Here is a 9,387-nt window from a genome sequence, read left to right on the forward strand (position 1 = left end):
ACCAATCAGCCGTAAAAGCCCGCCTCCCTGTGGAGGGGCAGCTTCCGCTGGATCGGGAACGGGGCGGGACCTCGAGTGACTGACGGAGAAGATGACCCAATGGGAGAGAGCGGCTGGTTTTCTGGTGAAGCCACGCCCCTATGCTTATCCGCAGTCACGGGGCCCTGGGTAGTAGAGCCTGCCTTGGGGAAGCTGGGTTGGGTGCAAAGGATTGATTGTTTCTCGAACGGCATCGTCTCTGTCTCTCCGTCTCTCCGTCTCTCCGTCTCTCCCTCCCTCCCTCGCCCTCCCCTTCTCCCTCTCCCCCCCCCTCTCCCCCCCTCCTCTTCTAGTCGCAGACCTCTCTATCTACCTCCCATCCCTCGACAATTCCATTATGTAATTCAGCAAGCAAATGCTAACCAGGTTTAGCTAAACGCAGAAGGATTTAAACTGTCTAGGCTCTCACTACGCGGGCAGGGGTGAGGAGGGAGCGGAGCAGAGCCGGCTTAGTGCTTGGTTGGGGAGGGGGTGAGGGGGGGTGCATTCATCTCCTAATTTGTTTAACAACTTTTACTTAACCTAGGGCGTCCTCCTTGACTCCTCACTCTCACACCTCGCTGTCCCATATCCACTTCACCTTTCTAAGATCTCTCCGATCCCCTTCTCTCGGATGCTGCCAACACCCTGGTGTAAGCCCCACCTCGCATAATGCTTGGACGATTGCAATAGCCTCCGTCTGGCCTCTCCCCGCTCCAGCCCATCCTCCACTAGCTGCCCAAGGGAGCTTTCTAAAGCACTAGTCTCACCGTGTCAGCTACACCCCCCCACCCCCACCCCATTCATTCCAGCAGCTCCCTATCATATCCAGGATCAAATAAAAAATCCTCGGTTTGCTATTCAAAGACCTTCATAACCCTGTCCCTCCCATTCCCTCCCTCACCTTTCCTCTCTTCCTACACAGCACACAGCTCCCTCCCCACCTCCCCATGTACTCTGGCATCCAGTGACACTGCCGTTCCGCCCTCGACACACCTATCTTTCAACTCGGCATTTTCACTAACAGTGTTCCCACCCACCACCCCCCGCCCCACCCCCACCCTCCCATGCCTGGAATGATCTCCCTTCTCATCTCCACCTCCTTCAAGCCCCGGCTAAAATCTCACCTACAGCAAGCCTTGTCTAATACCCCTGAATCCTAGTGCCTTGTTTATCTTGTATATAACGTGTACATCGTTGTTTGCATGTCGTCTCCCCCATTAGACTGTGAGCTCCTTGAGAGCAGAGACTGTCTTTTCACCTTTCTTTGTATCCCAGCGCTCAGCACAGTGCCTGCTACATAGGAGGTGCTCAATAGATGTTTATTGACTGGCTGACTATTAAGCATCTACTGTATACAGAACACTGGAGCTAGTAGACAGAAGAGAGATTTTAAAAATTCATATTGGATACCTGTAATCATAGTCATTGACAAAAACAACAACAACCAACCAACCAAGAAACTAAAGGATTGTAAATGGAAGTGCTATTGTGAAGTCCAAGGGAGAAAGTATATACTGAGAAAAGGATTAGTTTAGAAGATGGCATGTGAATGGGGCCTTAAGTGAGGGGTCAGAATTTAACAGGCCAATAGAAAGAATAGAAAGTAGATAGATGGCCTCCTGATCTCGAAGGGTAGTCCTTAGTGGGACAGGTAGCAGCCTCCCCTTCAGACAGAGGGTTGTTGGCTGCTTCATAAGTTGCATTGCCATGGAAGTCAGACTGAAAGTAAACTGGGCTGGTGCATTTAGCACCTAGAGACAGAACTCTCTGCTTGCAAGCACTGTGCAATGAAGGGGGTGGGGGTGGGGGGGGGCAGCAAGCTAATGGAGCTGGTGGCCTCATAAATGAAGAGATTTCTTTTAATGGTAGTGGGGACCAAGGGACCCCAGCCACAGACTCACTATGGTCTCTGGCCCAGAGGTTTCGAAGCATTGAAAACTGAAGGAGAATAGATGAGCAGATTGGGGAACTCCAGTTTATAGTTAGACTGCCCAGGCTTATCTTATCACTTCTCCTAGGAGGAGGGGAGTAACTCACTTCACTGTGGGAGAAAGCTGTGAGAAGACCTTCTCCACCAGAGAGCTGAGAGGGTTGCTGGAGATCAAACAGAAACCCGAGGAGTCCCTGAAGCTATGGCTCTTGAGAGTGTGGTCTAATGGAGCCATGGCAGAAAGACTCTGCTTGGGACTTCCTTAGCCTGGAGTAACTCTTTAAAGATCTCCTTTTCAGAGCCAACAAAATTTGTAAGAGCCTCCTGAAGGGATATGGTCTTTGTCTCTTTTTAGTTATCTGAGTTAGGGGTACATTGGGCCTTTTAAAGATGAATTCTAGCAGCCAACTCTCAGATGGAAATCTGCAAGGAAAGCAGTGACGGTCCTAAAACAAATGGAACTTGATAAGATTGGATATATTAAGCTCTCCTTCCCCAAGTCCGACTTCACTCTCTGCTCAGACTGTCTTAAGAGGAGTTAGATCCCCCCTTGTGAGTGGAACCCAACTCAAATGGCTTCTGGCTTTAACTATGGGTTTCCCCAACCATACAACTATACAGATGTGGACTGATCAGTTAATGAAATTTGACCAGGAAGTCGGAACAGTTATGGCTTTGGCAAATGCTTCTGTAAGTGCAAATAGACACTTTGTGAATGGGGGGAGAGGTCATAAAGCCCACTTTAGCCAAAGTCTCCCATCTTTCCAATCAGTCAGCAGAGGGGCGTGATACCATCCCTAGGAGGAAGCTTTGGATATGGCTCCTAAAACCAGGGGTTGATAAAGTAATTGATGGCCAGCTCCTGGGGGGTAATTGTAAAACTATACAGAGGAAATGAAGCTTTTTGATATATAGGAACCTTCATTCCCCCCACCCAAATTTGAGATATCTTCCAAAGCCCTATTTGATCCATTCGGGGAGGCCACAGAGTGCAGTCCATGGAGGAAAAGAGTACTGTGTACTCAGGATTTGTGCCAGCCCTTTCAGCAGTTTCTAGGTATGTTATTATGGGTAGGGGCAAATGGAAACCCTTAGAAATACCTGAACTATCCCACACAGTAAACACCATATAATACTGGGTTCCTAAGGGATTGAAAAATATTTCTTCTCTAGTGACAGCACCTGCAGCTTACAGTGAGCCACAGAGAGCTGAACAAAGTTATCATGCCCATCTCTACAGCTGTATCTGATCTTGTCAATGTTATAGACATTTCTAACTTAAGTGCCCCTCAAACTGTCCCCAACTGGCAAAATAGTGCTGTCACATCACAGGGTAAAAGGTTAGCCCCTATTGATGAACAGCTGCATCATTAAACATTTGACTGCCCAATCTCCTAGAAACTATGACTGTAACAAATTGATGCTACCCTGGAAAAGGGAAGAACTTCTTTGTCTGGTGGTTTCTTGGATCCAATCTCCAGGAAGAATGGATTCCTGATTAGAATGGACTGTTTTATAAAATAGTTCTAGCTGGTGGTCTTCTTTAGTCCTTCTTGTTCCTTCCCCAGCACAGAATTGCCTTGGCTTCAAGATCTTTGTCCCCCTCGCAGAACTCTATATATCCTGAAGTAGTAGTTCAAGTGCCCCTCAATTGGTAGACTTCCTTTCCTTTGGGATGGTTCAAAGAACTTCCTAGAAAACACTTGGGAGAACAAGAGGTGGTATTGTTGGGAGGTATCTTGCTTTCGAATAGCATGAGGGAGGTAAAACTGTTGCTATATAACTGGTGAGTATGTTTTTCCTTGGAAGAAAGGGGATGCCTTAGTTGACTTGTTGGTAATTCTGAATCACTGCATGACAGTGAAGGACAGTCTTTATTTAGACACTGTAGAAGAAAAGAGTTACTCTTCCATAGAGGCCTCTAAGGGGCTAAAGATTTTGTATCATTCCCATGATGCTGCTCTCAAGGATGGGAAGGTTTTAGCAGGTGGGCCAGGAAATATTGAGTGAGTGGTGGTACTGAGAGAGTCTCAGTATCAACTTAGACTCTGGGATAGATTGCATGCAAGATGTTTATTGACTTCTTAGCCACTTTACTACTGATGATCCTGATACAGGATGAAAAACTAGCTGTTCCAGAAGTATCCATCCTCCCTCCTCTGGAAGGACCAAGTCTCAAGTCTTTTACAGGGGAGTCCTGCTGGCCCAGGCAGTACTAAGGTAAAAGGGGGGAACAGCAACAAACAAAAGAAAAAGTAGAGGGGCAGCTAGGTGGTGCAGTGGATAGAGCACTGGCCCTGGATTCAGGAGGACCTGAGTTCAAATCCAGCCTCAGATACTTAACAATTACTAGCTGTGTGACCCAGGGCAAGTCACTTAACCCCAATTGCCTCACCAAAAGAAAACAAAAAAAAAAAGAAAAGAAAAAGTAGAGAAATATAAAAGCCAGAAGTCCTTCAAAGGAAAGATGATATTCTTGGAGTTGCTCCTGCTCATCATCACCACCTCATATCAGGAGAAGAAATCTTCAACCATACCAGATGTGTTATATTCTGTACTATGGCTCTGATGTTCTTGGTACTGTCACCACTTTGTACTGGGAGACCCACTGTGAACTTCAAAGATGTAGCATCATCTATCACATGGACCAGACTGTGAGACTTTGAGACTTTTTTGAAGGAAGAAGGAAAGGCTTAGGACTTCTGGCTTTTGTATTCCTGTATATTTTGGTTTGTTTCCTCCCCTCCGCCTCCCCTTTTACCTACCCATACTAGGAGGCATAATCCCTGTGAAAAGACTTGAGACTTGATCCTTCCAAAGGAGAGAAGGAAAGGCTTAGCACTTCCTGCTGTTGCTCTCCACATTTTGTTTTGTGTTTTCTTTGTGTTTTTTCTTCCCTTCTTCCCTCCCTCAGTACTACATATGACAGGATATCCGGTCGTATATGATATAACTGTCATTTTTCCTGACTAGTTTCCTTGATTTCTCTGACTTCTCTCACACAGATTTTTTCCCCTGACAAAACCTGTTTGGCTCTAGCTTCCTGAACCAGCTTTCTTGTCTGGGGGCATAAAAGGTCCCAGCAGTGTTTAGTTAGGGTCTTTCAGACTTGGTGGGTGCCTAAGACTATGTGAATTGTCATACCTGATATCTTTTTTTTTGTTTTTTGTTTTGCAGGGCAATGAGGGTTAAGTGACTTGCCCAAGGTCACACAGCTAGTTAAGTGTCAAGTGTCTGAGGCTGGATTTGAACTCAGGTCCTCCTGAATCCAAGGCCAGTGCTTTATCCTCTGCGCCACCTAGCTGCCCTCATACCTGATATCTTATAGATAACAGTTTCCAGATGGAGACAAGGACTACTGAGTTCAGAGAAGCTAAATGTCACCATATTCTTATATATTCTTGTTATGTTAGGACAGAGAAATTACATTATGCTTGAAATAGTATCAATAATATATAGTATGTAAGTACTAGAAAGAAAAGTTAATGAAATTACAAGGAAAAATAGAAAAACGATAATAGTTGGTGACCTTATTGTGCCACATTCTTTAAAAAAAAAAAAAAAACCAGTTTATTTTTAAGTAATAAGTATTTTTAAATTGATCTATCCTTCCCACTTCCCACCCCCACCCCCCAATCAAGCAAATTAAAAAAAACAAATTCCCATATTAACCATATCTGAAAATATATCCTATCTCATCCTGCATTTTAATTTCATCACTGTTGAGGTGGGGCGTGAGTAGCATATTTCATTTTCATTCTTTTGGTCTCATGATTTATCATTTCTTTAATTAGAGTTCTAAAATCTTTCAGAGTTGTTTTTCTCTATAATGTTATATAAATTGTTCTCCTTATTTTGTTCAATTTGCTTCATTTCAGTTTCTCTGAAATTGTCCAGTTTATCATTTCTTACATCACAGTAATATTATATTCATATACCACAATTTGGTTTTGGAGGAGGAATGACTCAGTTTCCAATTTTTGGCTACCACAAAAAGAGCTGCTATAAATACCTTTGTAAACATATATTCTTTTCCTCTTTCTTTGATTTCTTTGGGACATAGGCTAAGTCAAAAGATATTTAGAATTTGCTAGGTTTCTTGGCAGAATTCCAAATTGATTAACAGAATGATTAGATGAATTCATAACTCCACTAACAGTTCTTTGTCATTTACTTCTTTTGTCATCTTCATTGATGATTGTGAGATGGAGCCTCAAAGTTGCATTAACTTGAATTTCTCTAATATGAATTAGAGCATTTTTCATGTTAGTTGATAGCTTGGATTTCTTCATTTAAAAGGTCTATTCATATCATATTGAAAAGAAGTAGATCTTAGTCTTAAAAGTTTTAATATGTTCCTTATATATCTTAGAAATGAAACTATGTGCCACTTTCAAACATAGAAAAATATAACAAAAGATAAATATGAAAGAAGTTGAGAATCTAAATAGAATATTAGAAAACATGGACGTGATAAATCTCTGTTGATTAATCAACAGCAATAATAGGGAATATGCTTATATCCAAACTGTACATGACACATGTACATGTAGCCAAAGTCCTTAAAAGAAAATTTATATCTCTAAAACATTTTCATCAACAAAGAAAAAAAAATTATATAACTGGACCTCCAATTAAAAAGACTTGGGGAAAAATTTTTAAACCCATGACCAAATGCAAAAATAGAAATTCTGAAAATCAAAAAGAAATAAAATTGGATAAAAAAACCCTATTGAATTGATAAATAAAACTAGGGGGCTTCAGGGGGGGGAGGTTGATAAAATACATAAGACATTCCAAAATGCCAAAATAAAAAATGAAAAAAAGAATCCACAGCAAATTAAGAAGAAATAAAGGAAATATTGAGAAACTATTTTGCCCAATTATATGTAAGCAAAAAATGATATATTAAATGAAATGGATGCATATTTACAAAAATATATATCCATGTTAATAGAACAAGAAATAGATAATTTTAAAAAACAATTCTAGAAAAATAAATTTAACAATCTACATATGAACCCCCAAAGAAAAATCATCAGGACCCAATATATTTATACATGAATTCCATCAAACATTTGAAGAACAGTTAACTCTAGTATTACAACAACTATTTGAAAAATATAAGAAAAGTAGTGATCCCACTAGTTCCTTTATGATACAAATATGGTCCTGATACCTAAGACAGCTAGAAATGAAGCACTGAAGTAAAAATTATAGGCCAATTTCCCCAATTAATATCAAAGTAAAATTATTGAATATAGTATTAACAAAAAGCTACAATAATATTAAAAAGATTACATATGATGACTAGGATGATCTTATATCAGGGATGCCGAGTTTATTCATTGTTAGGAAATCTATAAAAATAATAGACCATGTTGATAACAAAATATTTTAAATTACATGATTAAATCAATAGACACATAAAAGGCTTTTGAAAAGTGCAGCAATCATTGCTGCTAAAAATATTAAAAAGCATAGAATAAATGGACTATTCCTTAATATGGTAAAAATATTTATATAAACCAAAGAGTTAGGATTCTTTGCAATAGGAAAATATGAAAGACCTTTCCAAAAGACTAGGGGCAAAGCAAGTATGTCCTTTGTCACCTCTATTAATTGATGCAGTTTTAGAAATGTTTGCTATAGCAAATAGACAAGGAAAATGATAGAATAAACACAAGCAAAAAGAAAACAAATTAACAATTTTTGAAAACTATGTAATGATTTACTTAGAGAACTCTAGAGAATGCCAGAGATTCAAATACAATTAATTGAAATTTAATAACTCCAGCAAAATAATGATATAAAATAAACCCACATGAATTATCAGTTTTCCATATATCATTACCCCCTGGATCACTACCTTGTTACAGTGGAGGAAATTGTGTAGCTCAATAAAATTATGAGCTATACTGTGAAGGGTTACCCAATATGGACAAGTCATTGTAGAGAGTTTTGACAAAAGGTGATTCAATGGGGAAGGAAATGAAAAACCACTCCAGTATCTTTGCCAAGAAAACTTCATGGACAGGAGAGTATAAAGGCTGACTTGGACCTTAACATTAAAAAACCCCCCCAAAACCTTAAGATCTTGGAAGCTGATTGATCCCATCACTTCCTTGCAAATAGAAGTAGAAGAAATAGAAAGTGTCAGATTTTATTTTCTTGTGCTCAAAAATCATTGCAGATGGCAACTACAGCCAGGAAGTTAAAAGATGTTCCTTGGAAGGAAAGCTATGGCAAATTTAGACAGCATACTTAAATAAATATATCACAAATATATCACCTTACTGACAAAGGTTCAGTTTTCCCAGAGCTCTGTTTTTTTAAATAGCAATGTATGGCTGTGAGAGTTGGACTATAACAAAAGCTGAGTGATGCTCTCAAAATGTGGTGCTAAAGACTTTTGAGAGTCCCTTGGACAGCGAAGAGGTCAAATTAGTCAATGCTTAACGAAATTAATTCAGGCTATTCACTGGAAAGTCAAATACTGAAACTGATGCTTAAATACTTTGGCCACATAAGGAGAAGATGAGACTCATTGGAAACGATCCTGAGTTTGGGAAAGATTGAGGGCAAAAGGAAAAGGAGACAGCAGAGGATGAGGTAGATAGATAGTATCATCAACATAATGAATATGAAGTGGACAAACTTTGAGAGATAGTGGAGGATAGAAGGGCCTGACTAGATGACTGAACAACATATATTATCAACAAAACCCAGAAGGAAGAAATAGAGAAATTCTATTCAAAATAACTACAGAATGTGTAAAATATCTGGAAGTTTGCCCACCAAGCGAGGTGGCACAATGGAGAGCATTAGACCTGGAATCAGGAAGATTTGAGTTCAAATTCAGCTCCAGATACTTCCCCAGCTGTATGGTCCTGGTCAAGTCAATTAACCTCTGCTCCACTTTTCCTCATCTGTGAAATGGGTATAATAATAGTAACTTATCAGAGCAGCTAGGTAGCGCAGTGGATAAAGCATCAGCCCTGGATTCAGGAGGACCTGAGTTCAAATCTGGCTTCAGACACTTGGCACTTACCAGCTGTGTGACCCTGGGAAAGTCACTTAACCCCCATTGCCCTGCAAAAAAAAAAATAATAATAGTAACTTATCCCCCAGGGTTGTTATGAAGATAAAATGAGGTAATACTTGTAAAGCACCTCTTTCTTTAGGAATTCTTGTTGGACTTGTGTCCAATCTGTATTTCTCTAAAATTTTAAAAAATTTTATTTTGAACTTAAATACAAAGAGACAAAAAGAGAACATTTCTATGTACACAGCAAAACACAAAAAGAGAATTCAATATAAAACTATGAATTGACATTTCATATTGTTTACTTTTTTTTTTGAAAAACTAATAAATACTATACATCATTTTCAAAGTGATGCTGCTTTTCTGTGTTTCCTTCTAAGATTTTTTTTGT

Source organism: Dromiciops gliroides, chromosome 3, assembly GCF_019393635.1.
Source record: "Dromiciops gliroides isolate mDroGli1 chromosome 3, mDroGli1.pri, whole genome shotgun sequence".
Classification (NCBI taxonomy): domain Eukaryota; kingdom Metazoa; phylum Chordata; class Mammalia; order Microbiotheria; family Microbiotheriidae; genus Dromiciops; species Dromiciops gliroides.